The following is a 13,435-nucleotide window of genomic DNA, read 5'->3' as shown; positions in this document are numbered from 1 at the left end:
TGACTTAGTCTAAGCTTATTTTATAATTAAGACTGAGTAATTTGGAATTTCCATAACAATCTTCAAAACTTGGTTACCATAAAAATTATATGGTCCTACACTTCTCAGTTCCCTGAAGTACACACATTGTGGCCTTGATTTTGTTATAAATTCACTTATCCAGCTAACATTTTCTATAACATGGTATAAAACTATATCAATAACTTGATTATTACCCTCGTTTCTCTTTGGCAACCAAATAGAGCCAGTTAGCTAAGTAATAAAGTGAATAGAGGGAGTTTGGGTCATTCACTAAAAACCACACTTAGATTGTAAATGGTAAAATGACACATTTGATTAAAATGATGCAGTGCCATTTCTGAATTTGCAAAGTCAGGGATGAATGAATCCACAGTGTTTATGAAGAAGAAAATAGTCCAGAAAGATCAGTCCATGTGGAAAGAGCAAGATCTATGTTTTCAAGAAATAGACCCAGGGAAAAGTCGGTGTCTCAAGTTCCCAGAGCCAGGCCCTTTATTGGTAATGAGAACTATTAACTTCCCCATCCTAACAAATTGAAATTTATATTAGCTAAGCTACGCAAAAGTGTTATATACAATTAAACACGTTATGAAATGCAGGAAAATCTACCAGGCTGTTAATTAATAATATTAGTGATAGTATGAATGAAGGGTCCTTCCTGAGAACGTTCTTGGTATTCAAAACATTGTTCTGATCACGTCACTTTGCAATGAGAGTTTATTTATTTGTGCACTATTTATTATTATTATTATCATTATTATTATTATATCATTTTACAATTGAAAAAGGGAGGCATAAAATATCTAAGAAACTTGGCCAAAGCCACTGTTGGATAGATATTTTTTAAAAAAAGAAATCTATTGATGCATTTTGCCATTTACTAACAGATAAATTGTACAATTTACAATGTGAAAAAATGTATAACTAGCTCCAAAACACAGAATAAACTTTTGACATAAATTAAAATAAAGAAATGGAATTGAGACCATTTTAGAATTTCTGAATTTGTGGTTTTTATCACAACTTTGTTCCTCGCTAATGAGAGCTATCTTGTCCAGAAAGAGAGCTAAAAAAACAATTATGGTCATAGAATATTTCACTTTCATAAAAGGTTTTTAGAATGTCATCCTTTTTTTTTTTTTTTGATTTGTTTGGTTTTGGGGGGTGATCAGACCCAGCAGCGCTCAGGGGTTACTCCTGGCCATTCACTCCCATCAGGCTCAGGGGACCATATGGAATGCCAGGATTTGAACTACCGTCCTTCTGCATGCAAGGCAAATGACCTTCCTCCTTGCTATCTCTCCGGCCCCAAGAAGGTAATCCTTTTTAAAGTAAAATAAACATATTTTAAAAATAAGGAAGTGAAGGAGAGAGTAAAAGAGAGATGCGTTTTTTTTTTTAAATATGGAACGCTTCATAAATTTGTATGTCATCCTTGCGCAGGAGCCATGCTAATCTTCTCTGTATCGTTTCAATTTTAGTATATGTGCTGTCGAAGCGAGCACGAGAGATGCATTCTTAAGAGAGAATACATACTTCTCCAGATTGAAAAGCTGAATATGCATCTGAAACAGATATGGATCATTTCCTAGTACGGGAAAATGTACTCTAACATAACAAAGTACATATCACAGACATGGATGCAGGCAAGCACAACTTAAAATCTTAATACAAATTTTATTTAATTGGGACTAGAGATATCGTATAGTGAGTAGGGCACTTGCCTTGCATATAAGGAACCTGAGTTCAATCCCTAGCATCCCATTTGATCCCCCGAACACAAGCAGGTCTAATTCAAGAGTCAAGTGTAAAATCTAAATATTGCCAAATGTAACCTAAACATTCAAAAGAAAAGACAAAAAACACACTTAAAAAGTTTTCTTCCTTACAGGATTTTGTATTTATAGAAAAAGAGCAAAGTTATCATAGTTTAATTAGCTGCTTGTATTTTTCTAACATTATGCTGAATTACTGTTAGACACAAAAGTTTTTGTCTTATTCTATTTTTTATACCAAAAAAAGAAAAGAAAGAAAACATCTAACCTATAATTAGTACTTAGCAGGTAACTTCAGCAATACTTTTTGTTTGGTTGATTTTGATTAGGGAGCCACACCCAGCTGTGCTCAGGGTTTACTTCAGCCTCTGTACTCAGGGATCATTCCTGGCAATGCTCTGGTAGGTACTAGAGGTTGAACCTAAATTGACCATATGTAAGGTAAATGCTCTTCTACCTGCTCTCCGACTTATCTCTCAAACCCTACCAATACAACTTAAAGCTGTTTTTTTTTGTCAAGAAAATAATCTCTATGATATCTCCCGAAATACAGATAAAGGCATATTAGGATTCAGATATTACTTGTAGGATTTCTTCTGCCTTTTTTTCTCTAAATTCTATAAATTCAAGCATTAAGGCATATTATATATTTACATATATTTAAAATATGTTTGCATTTAAAGAATAGTTTTCAAAACTAAAATCAAAAGACTACATTTTTTCAATCTGCTTGCATTTCTTTCTCTGACTCTTTCTCTACCGTTCAAGAAGCTGCATTGCTCCTAGAATTAGTGACATACATTTTAAAACTCTTTTTAATCTGTTACTGTCTTCTGAAATTATTTTCTGCAGCGAAAAAAAAAAAAGCAAATAATCTGGGCCCTGAGTGGACTTTGTATTTTTTTTTTTTTTTTTTGCAATGTTCATGACTTTATCTCAGTCAGAGAACCTTGGCTTCCTGAAAATATCAGTGGCAGATCCCAGTCCTCAGCCAGAAGGATCTCAGGTGAAAGTAGATCTCAGGTACAGCATAAAAGCTGCCCTACTGAGGTTGGCAGGATCTTTGGCTCCACTCCATGCCGGGGTGCATGCAGACATTACCAGCCCTGGCATCTATGGGCACGTGCCTCACCATCTACAAAACCCAACTAACCAAACAGGTGTCCTCAAGCCAAACTTGGTAAAAATTAAGGGAAAAATATATTCACCTGTTTCAAGACCAAGATTTCTAGAGTTTCTTGGCAGGAGAGGAAATGCTCATTTCTGGACTTATTTAGAGGCAGAATTGGTACTACTTAGAGTGAATTATGGCCAAAGCTGTACTCTGACATCTGGCAGCCATTCAAGAGTATTGTTGCTAAACCAGAGCTAAAAATGAGAAAAAAATCTGAGCAAAGGACACAAACATGAATAAAAATGCATGAAGACACAGTAAATTAGAATTGAACTCTGTAGACAACAACTGTGTTGTTTTCACAGGCAAAGAAATAAATAGGTCAAGAATTCCATTTAGCATTTTTTAAAAAGACATTACATTCACTGTTGGCTTTAGGGATAATGTCAAGAGTGTCTTCCACATCTGACAGTTCCATTTTGTCAAGGGCAGCTCATATGGGGCCCTGCAAACACTTAGGGATTGAGCTTTATCCATAGGCAATGGGAAGCAAACCTTGGATGGTCATGTCTGCAAGTGAGTTGGTCAGTGTCATCTTTAAAATATCTCTTCTATTGCTTGGCTTAGCTTTTTTTTTATGTGAAAGTAGAGATGTACCATATAGTCAGGTTTTTAAATGAGTATTAGATCCAATAATTTATGAAGAATGAGGAAATTTCCTATTTGTAACCATAATCTAGAAATGATGGTCATTACAAATATTTATAAATTAATGTCTTTGTTTACCTTTCCTTCTTCACAAACCTACTAGTACACAGGAATGGAGAACACATCTAAATTAGCTGACCATGAAATATAGAAGACCAGCATGGAGCAGGAAATGGATGGGTGGATGAATAGATTGATAGATGGATAAATGGATGGATGGATGGATGGATGGATGGATGGATGGATGGATGGATGGATGGATGGATGGATAGATGAATGGATGGATGAATGGATAGATGGATGGATGCACATATGCATGTTCATAAAGGCCTAGTTATTATATATTCTGTAAGTATCCATTGATACTTATCATGGATTATGATATATATATTTAATTAATATCTGCATACTGTACTTGGCTGAGCTCTAAAAAGGCAGATACTGTGTTGTAATTCATGTTACTATTTTCTCACAACTAGCAGGCTCTCAGACAGAATCCTTTCATTCAAGCATTTTTAAATTAAATTAATGGAGTAAGCTCCACTGTTATAGGAGAGAATGTCCAGAGAGCCTTGAAAGAGTTATTTGTCATTCTTGCCAGTCATGTCAGCCTCTTTATATAATCAGTAAGTTTCTTGAGGAGCCATCTGTCTTTCATACCCTGTACCTACCCCAAACTCCAGTAGAGTAACAAGATCACAGCAACAAATACCCATTGTACATTATTGTCTACATACCATAGCTCCTCAAATGAAATATAGGCCATGTGTTTAATTTTATGCTCTGGAAGTATTTTGAAATGGACAAAAATTCAATTTTTATTAAGTTTTTATTACATTTTATTTATTTTGGAGAAGAAGCCTGAATAATCTGGAAGCTTTTGAAAAACATGATTCCTTTTCAATTTATGCTTTGGACAAATCTCAAGAGGCCTGCCTTCCCCTTTGGTATTAAACAAGGCCAACCCTATTACCAAGCTTGAGCTAAACTGGCTTGAATTATTTAGAGCAGCAGGAAAAGCAGCTGCTCATCCTCTCTGTCCATAATTTTGAAGGGTGGAAAATTGGAGGGAAGTGCTGATAATAGTGGATTGGAGGGAGGAGATGAAGTGTTGCCCTAAACCTCATAAGCTATAACCTCCGCATGTTTGCATTTAATTTGGTGACAAATTCCACTGCGTCTGCTACAACTAAAAATGTGAAAAGGAAGGAGGGAAGGAGAGAAAAGGAGAAAGAAAGAAAAGAAAGAGGCGAGTTCTTCTGGTGGAATCTTCCTTTTGGAAGACAGGAGGACCAATTCCAATTAAGAATCTGAGGAAGGATGGGTATTCCCCTGATTCAATGTTAATGGGTACCTAAAATACTACTGTGAAAGATATGTAAGCCAATATGATCAAAAGAAAAAGAAAAGAATCTGAGGAAGACTATCAGAACTGCCAATTCAGAATAAAGCTCAAGGAAATTATAAAGAAGAGATGGATATAAAAAAAGAAGTGCTCACTCATTTCAATAAGCATTCACTATAATGTCAAAACAAAGATTCAATACTCGAAGGAAGTGTTTCCTGCTTTCCAAACTATTTCTATCCCTTCGCTCTAATGGTTCTTTTAGAATATGTTGAATTTCTTGGGAACCCGAAAGATGGTATCTAGGAAGAGACCATGAGAAAGAACAAGGAGAGAATGTGATTAGGACTCTAAAACAGTGCAAAATGCAAGAATTTTAGGGTTGCAAGCACTTGAGAGCTTTCTGCCATATGGTTTTGGGTGGTAGAACTTAAGACCTGTATACTCTCTTCTTGATTGAAATGGCTTTGAGGTATTCATAATCAGAGGGTATAATCTTCTATACATTGTTATTTAAATTATTTATAAAACTTTCTTACTACATTGGATGCTTTTGAGTGATGAAAACCAGAGCAGATCATTTCCATCATTAATGGGTCCTCTTATCAAGATTACTGGGAGTCTTTTTGATTACTACAGGATATAGAGTGAGAGGTAAATGCCAGAGATGTTCTTTTAATTAATATTTTTATTTAAGCACCATGATTACAAACATGTTTTGAGTTAGGTTTCAGTTATAAAGATAAAGAACACCCCACCCCCTTCCCCAGTGCAACATTTCCACCACCAATGTCTCCACAGGTATTTTTAAATACCAGAAAAGGATCAAAGGTATCAGGGCACTTGTGGAATATCCTATCCCAAGGGCAAAAAAAAAAAGAAAGAAAAATCACAGAGCAGGGTAGAACCATCTGGAAAGATAAATGGCACATTCACTCGCTGGTTTCACTCCATGTATCTTGCTTGTTTACCTGCTGTTTTGTGTTTTTTTTTCTCCTAAAGGAAATGCAGAAAAGGTGAAGGAGAAAGTAAAAGCATAGTTTAAGTTTAGAGAATCAAAAATGGTGAAGGGAATTTCCATGAGTAAACATACCAAACATTTAACTTAAAGTTTAGGATGTCATTTTGATGTTAAATATTTCCCCAGACATACTCTCATTCCATGCACCCAACATCCTAACTAGTGAAGTCTGCACATGTGGTATTTATTTATTCAGCACATTTGAGTATTATGTACCAGATGGTGGACCAGGTCCGGGGACTCCAGAGCCAGCAAACAGACACAGCTCAGATGTATTAGAAACACAAGTCATATGCAGAGGTCCTTAATGTCTTATTCTATTGGGGGAGTTTCTAGTATTTGGGGATGCTAATGTGTAGATGGAGGGATGAACAACAGAAAATTGAATTAACATATCTGGAAAAAGATGATTAATAAACTGAAATTATTTTGGGAATAAAGAACTTTGAAAGTAGAAAATAGAGGAACCCAGGCTACTAATTTTCCAGAGAAACTGAAAGAGATGACAAAGACAGTCTTTGATCACATATTTAAAACCATTCATACCAATTATGTTTCAGTATAAGGGGAATGTAACTGAATCCTATATGTATATAGTATGTGTATTATCAAACTTTAAACATTTTTTGTTTCTTCTACTTCTTTTTAATGATGAAAAACACCCTTGATCTTTTTGTGTGTATATATATTGAAAATTGTTCTCTTGCAAAATATAGAGATGTTCTGTGATTTAAACAACTTCAAAAATAACCTTTTTTACATAATTATACATACTAATTATTAGATCAGTGACTCTCAAACTTAAATGCATTTTAATTACCTGGTTAAACAACTTTCTAAGAGAGTTAGAGAGATAATATAGAGGACAGGCAACTTTCCTTGAACACAGACAGCCTGGACTTGATTTCCAGCATCCTTTAAGGCTCCCAGAAATACTGCAGGAGTAGTTCTTCTGTCCAGAGCCAAGAGTAACCCCTGTACCCTGCCAGGTGTGGTCCAAAACCAAACTAAAACACACACAAACACTAACAGATTCCTAAAAATTTTTTTTGTCTGCTCTCCCAGATTCCTAAATTTTATCTGCAGAGTATTTGCTTCCTTAGATGTGTGGAGAAGTTTGATTCCCATGTTTCCAGCCAGTGCTGATGGAGTTTTGGGACCATTTCCTTGTACCCATTGGCTAAGGGACATTTTGGTCTAGGTTCTTCTGAGATCCTCATGTTTCAAGTGGTAACGTGGTTTTGCACCATTTCTTAATGATGTGCTCTTCTCTTTCTTGCATTAAAAAAACTGACAGAAATGAACCACATATATGTTTTTAAGAACTTATTTTTAGAAGCAAATGCTTTGTCTGAAGCAAATAGGTAAGGACTCATGATTAGTTGCTAGATAGAACACCACTTTTTTTCTTCACAAGAAAGGCTGTATTCACTAGAATTTCTGGCAAAAAAAGAATCACAAAAGTATACCTCAGCCTCAACATGTGAACTCACACAAAAACTTGCTAAAATTCTCAATGATAAGAATTCTAACCTGTTAAGACCAAGAAAAGAAAAGCTTTAGCTTCCCTTTGGTGAGATGTATGATGAAAAAATGCTCCTCATCACTAATCATCAGGGAGATGCAAATCAAAACAATGCTAAGATACCATCTCACACCACAGAGATTGGCACACATCACAAAGAATGAGAACAATCAGTGCTGGCGGAGATGTGGAGAGAAAGAAACTCTTATCCACTGCTGGTGGGAATGCTGTCTAGTCCAACCTCTATAGAAAGCGATATGGAGATTCCTCCAAAAACTGGAAATTGAGCTCCCATTCAACCCAGCTATTTCACTCCTAGGGATACTCTAGGAACACAAGAATACAATACAAAAAACCCTTCCTCACACCTATATTTATTGCAGCACTATTCACGATAGCCAGACTCTGGAAACAACCAAGATGCCCTTCAACAGATGAATGGCTAAAGAAACTGTGGAACATATACACAATGGAATATTATGCAGCCATCAGGAGAGATGAAGTCATGAAATTTTCCTATACATGGATGTATATGGTATCTATCATGCTGAGCTGAAATAAGTCAGAGGGAGAGAGAGAGATGCGGGATAGTCTCACTCATCTATGGGTTTTAAGAAAAATAAAAGTCATTTTTGCAACAATCCTGAGACAATGAGAGGAGGGTTGGAACTTCCAGCTCACTTCATGAAGCTCACAACAAAGAGTGGTGAGTGCAGTTATAGAAATAACTACACTGAGAACTACCATAAGCATGTGAATGAATGAGGGAACTGGAAAGCCTGTCTGGAGTACAGGTGGGGGTGGGGTGGGATGGAGGGAGGGAGATTTTGGACATTGGTGGTGGGAATGTTGCACTGGTGAAGGGGGTGTTCTTTACATGACTGAAACCTAATCACAATCATATTTGTAATCAAGATGCTTAAATAAAGATATTATAAATAAAAAAGGATAATCCTCATGAAAACACTATATGTATTTGTCTTTTGAACAGAGCTATATGTGGCTTGCTATTAATGATGTTGTAGCTGAAAAACAGATTCAAAGAATTTGCAAACAAATAAGCATCTGTGTTCCAGTAAAACGTTACTTACACACATAGGCTGGTGGACTAGTTTTAGTCTAGGACACTGGTCGGCAACCTGCGGCTCGCGAGCCACGTTTGGCTCTTTACACTTTTAATTTGGCTCTTTTGTGTGCCAGACGGCTGCTCCAGGAGTCAGGACTCTGCTCCTAGCCTCTGTCAGTGCACGCCCTGTGTGGCTCTCAAAATAAATTTCAATCGTGGTTTTGGCAGGATTTGGCTCAGTTGAAAAAAAAAAAAGGTTGCCGACCACTGCCTAGGAATCAGTTTAGAGCGAGATCCTGTTTTACACAATGGACTCTCACTCATACTACCTGGATAGCCATGTAACTTTGAAAATTATTCATCTCAAGACCATTGCCAGAGATTCTGGCGTAATGTATTTGCATCAGGGCCCAACCATTTACTTAGCACAAACTTCCTATAGGGGAAACAGTTCATGTAGACAGAGGTATGATACAATAACTACCAATGAATTATAAGGGGACTGGTGGGTTATAAGGTTATAATTACAAGGGTACCAAAGGTAGGGCATTTACCTTTCATGCAACTCACTGGGGTTCAATTTTCCACATTCTATTTGGTCTCTAAAGCTGGCCATGAATGATTTCTCAATGCAGAGTTAAGAGCAAACCCTGATTACTGCTGGGCATGGCCCCAAACAACAACAAAAATAATAACTCAGTATTGAAAAATATTGTGGCGGGATTCAGAACATAAAAACCGGCCGGCAGACTGCTGCAGAAGCTGGATTCCCTGCTTGGGACATCAGGCGGGGAAAAGACACGAATCTAAGCCTGCGCAGAGGGGCCCAACTGTGAGTGTGAACTGTAAATATCTGTCTACTGTCCTCTTGTGTGAAACTCTTGGGAGTGGGGCAAAAGAGGCTCCGCTTCGCTACGCGGCCGTGCGCTCCTTCTAAGAAAAGAACACCATTGCAACAATAAGAAAAAATCACAATAAGAACTGTGCTATATCAGAGAAGCAAGCATTTCTCTCTGGACTGTCTTCTCTGTTGCATGCTCGGGCCTAAGATTTGACCCAGTGTGACGCTTCATCCACGGAGGACTCCCCTCCCTTAGAGGCAAGTCAGCCCATCCAGAAAGGGAGGAGCCAGAGGAGTGTGCTGCCTACATCATATAGACAATGAATACCACCACAACACGTAGAAAAACCCACAATACAAGTGTGACAATGGGGAAACAACTAAGGCCAGCATCAGACATAGAGAATGAAGATGACAATTCTGAGGACCAGATAATGACTGAACAACTAATCAACCTCTCAGATAAGGACTTTAGACTAGCAATATGGAAGGTGCTCAACAGACTCCAAGAAACCATGGATCGAGTTGAACAGAACACTAATAAGAACCAAGAAAATATGAAGGCAGAAATGACAAAACTCCAAACTGAAATAACATGTCAACTAACAGGACTGAAAAAGTCAGTAAACGAAGTGAATGACAAAATGGATAAGCTCTGGGACAGGGTATCAGAAGCTGAGAATAGACTTGGTGCTGTGGAAGATGAGATACATAACAATTCCATACAGCAGGAGAGATTGGACAAAAAACTTAAAGCAAATGAGCAGACAACGGAAAAATTAGTCAAAGAATGGGAACAGATGAAAATAGAAGTCTATGATAAGATCAACAGAAACAACTTAAGAATCATTGGCGTCCCAGAGACCCAGGAAGAAAATTCCCAGGAAGAATCAATGGTCAAGAACATCATTAAAGAGAAACTTCCAGAGCTAAAGAATATAGGTGATCAAATCCTGCATGCTCGAAGAGTACCAACCAAAAGAGACCCCAGAAAAACCACCCCAAGACACATCCTAGTCACAATGACAAATCCCACAGATAGAGACAGAATTCTGAAAACAGCAAGATCAAAAGGGGAAATTACACTCAAGCAAGCATCCTTGAGATTTACAGCAGACCTGTCACCAGAAACACTCAATGCCAGAAAGCAGTGGTGGGATATTGTGACAAGACTGAATGAAATGAATGCTTCACCCAGAATACTATACCCAGCAAAACTCACTTTCCGGTTTGACGGAAGAATACATGGTTTCACTGACAAAAAGCAGCTCAGAAACTTTACAGACACAAAACCAGTCTTAAAAGAAAAACTGAAAGACCTAATTTAAGACAAGACTAACCAAAAGACACCAAATTTCGATATAAAGATGGCATTAAATCCCAGGACAATTCTTTCTCTCAACGTCAATGGTCTAAATGCACCAGTCAAGAGACACAGAGTGGCTAAATGGATCAAAAAACTCAATCCAACCTTCTGCTGCCTACAAGAAACACACCTGAATAGTCAGAACAAACATAGACTCAAAATAAAAGGCTGGAGAAAAATCATCCAAGCAAACAACACCCATAAAAAAGCTGGAGTGGCCATACTAATATCAGATAATGCAAACTTTATACTCAGGAAGGTTGTAAGGGACAAAGATGGACATTTTATATTAATCAAGGGGTATATAGAGCAGGAAGAATTCACTCTCCTAAACATATACGCACCAAATGAGGGGCCAGCAAAATATTTAATACAACTGTTGACAAATCTGAAAAATAATATCAATAACAACACAATAATTGTGGGGGACCTTAACACGGCTTTGTCAACACTGGATAGGTCAACCAGACTGAAACCCAACAAGAATATACTAGACCTGAGGAGAGAAATGGAAGAAAGAGGCCTAGTGGATATATATAGGACACTCCACCCCCAGAAACCTGGATACACATTCTTCTCCAATGTACATGGGACATTCTCCAGGATAGACTACATGCTGGCACATAAAACATATCTCCATAATATCAAGAGGATAGAAATTTTGCAGACTACCTTTGCTGACCACAAGGCTCTGAAATTATTTGTGAATTCCAAAGGGACTCAGAAGAAAAACATTAACACCTGGAAGTTAAACAGCCTCATACTCAATAACCAGTGGGTCCGAGATGAAATCAAGGAGGAAATCAAAAGGTTCCTGGAAACAAATGACAATAAAGACACAAACTCTCAGAACTTATGGGACACAGCAAAAGCAGTACTGAGAGGAAAATTTATAGCTTTGCAAGCACACATCAGGAAGGAAGAAGGAGCTTACCTGAGTAGCTTAATGACACAGCTAATAGAACTAGAAAGTGCTCAACAAAAGGACCCAAAAATAGGAAGACAGAAGGAAATAACAAAGCTGAGAGCAGAAATCAATGAAGTGGAAACCCAAAAAACAATCCGAAAGATCAACGAAAGCAGAAGTTGGTTCTTTGAAAAAATAAACAAGATTGATAGACCACTGGCAAACCTAACAAAGAAAGAGAGAGAGAGAAACTTGATAACTCGTATTAGGAATGAAAAAGGAGAGATCACTACTGATATGACAGAGATTCAAAGGGTAATCAGAAACTACTTTGAGAAACTCTACGCCACTAAAAATGAGAACCTGGAAGAAATGGATAAATTCTTGGACTCTTATAATCTTCCACGGTTGAAGGAAGAGGATGTAGCATATCTAAACACCCCCATCACCATTGAAGAAATCAAAACGGTAATCAAAGGTCTGCCGAAAAACAAAAGCCCAGGCCCAGATGGATTCACTAATGAATTCTTTCAAACTTTCCAAGAGGAACTACTACCAATCCTGGCAAGACTCTTTCATGAAATTGAACAAACGGAAACACTTCCAAATAGCTTTTATGAAGCCAACATCACCTTGATACCTAAACCAGACAGAGATGCTACAAAAAAAGAAAATTACAGACCAATATCGCTGATGAATGCCGATGCAAAGATCTTCAACAAAATCCTGGCAAATAGGATTCAATGCCTCATTAAGAAGATCATCCACTACGATCAAGTAGGTTTCATCCCAGGAATGCAAGGCTGGTTTAACATCCGTAAATCCATCAACATCATACACAACATCAATAACAAGAAAAATAAAAACCACATGATCATATCAATAGATGCAGAGAAAGCATTTGATAAGGTCCAACACCCATTCTTGATCAAAACTCTCAGCAAGATGGGAATGGAAGGAACCTTTCTCAATCTAGTTGAAGCCATCTACCACAAGCCAATGGCAAATATTATCCTCAACGGAGAAAAACTAAAAGCCTTCCCTCTAAATTCTGGTACAAGACAAGGCTGTCCTCTCTCACCACTCCTATTCAACATAGCACTGGAAGTACTTGCTATAGCGATTAGGCAAGAAAAAGATATCAAGGGAATTCAGATAGGAAAGGAAGAAGTCAAGCTCTCACTGTTTGCAGATGACATGATACTCTACTTAGAAAACCCTAAAGACTCCACCAAAAAGCTTCTAGAAACAATAGACTCATATAGCAAGGTGGCAGGCTACAAAATTAACACACAAAAATCAATGGCCTTTCTATACACCAATAGCAATAAGGAAGAAATGGACATTAAGAAAACAATCCCATTCACAATAGTGCCACACAAACTCAAATATCTTGGAATCAACTTGACTAAAAATGTGAAGGACCTATACAAAGAAAACTATAAAACTCTGCTCCAAGAAATAAGAGAGGACACGCGGAAATGGAAACGCATACCCTGCTCGTGGATTGGCAGGATTAACATCATCAAAATGGCAATACTCCCCAAGGCATTATACAGATTTAATGCTATCCCTCTAAAGATACCCATGACATTCTTCAAAGAAGTGGATCAGGCACTTTTGAAATTCATTTGGAACAATAAACACCCTCGAATAGCTAAAGCAATCATTGGGAAAAAGAATATGGGAGGAATTACTTTCCCCAACTTTAAACTGTACTACAAAGCAATAGTTATCAAAACAGCA

At 37.4% G+C, this 13,435-nt stretch overlaps 1 non-coding gene across 1 annotated transcript; it reads right to left on the bottom strand.

Annotated features, from left to right (window-relative positions):
• Positions 1-1,419: 1,419 nt before the first annotated feature.
• On the bottom strand, positions 1,420-1,526 carry LOC126015112 (U6 spliceosomal RNA). Its single transcript, XR_007498007.1, has one exon. It is a non-coding gene; the product is annotated as a U6 spliceosomal RNA (small nuclear RNA).
• Between the last annotated feature and the right edge of the window lie 11,909 nt (positions 1,527-13,435).

Source organism: Suncus etruscus, chromosome 7 (assembly GCF_024139225.1).
Source record: "Suncus etruscus isolate mSunEtr1 chromosome 7, mSunEtr1.pri.cur, whole genome shotgun sequence".
Taxonomy (NCBI): domain Eukaryota; kingdom Metazoa; phylum Chordata; class Mammalia; order Eulipotyphla; family Soricidae; genus Suncus; species Suncus etruscus.
The sequence above is the reverse complement of the archived record's forward strand: the minus strand, read 5'-3'. Positions and strand labels throughout refer to the sequence as shown.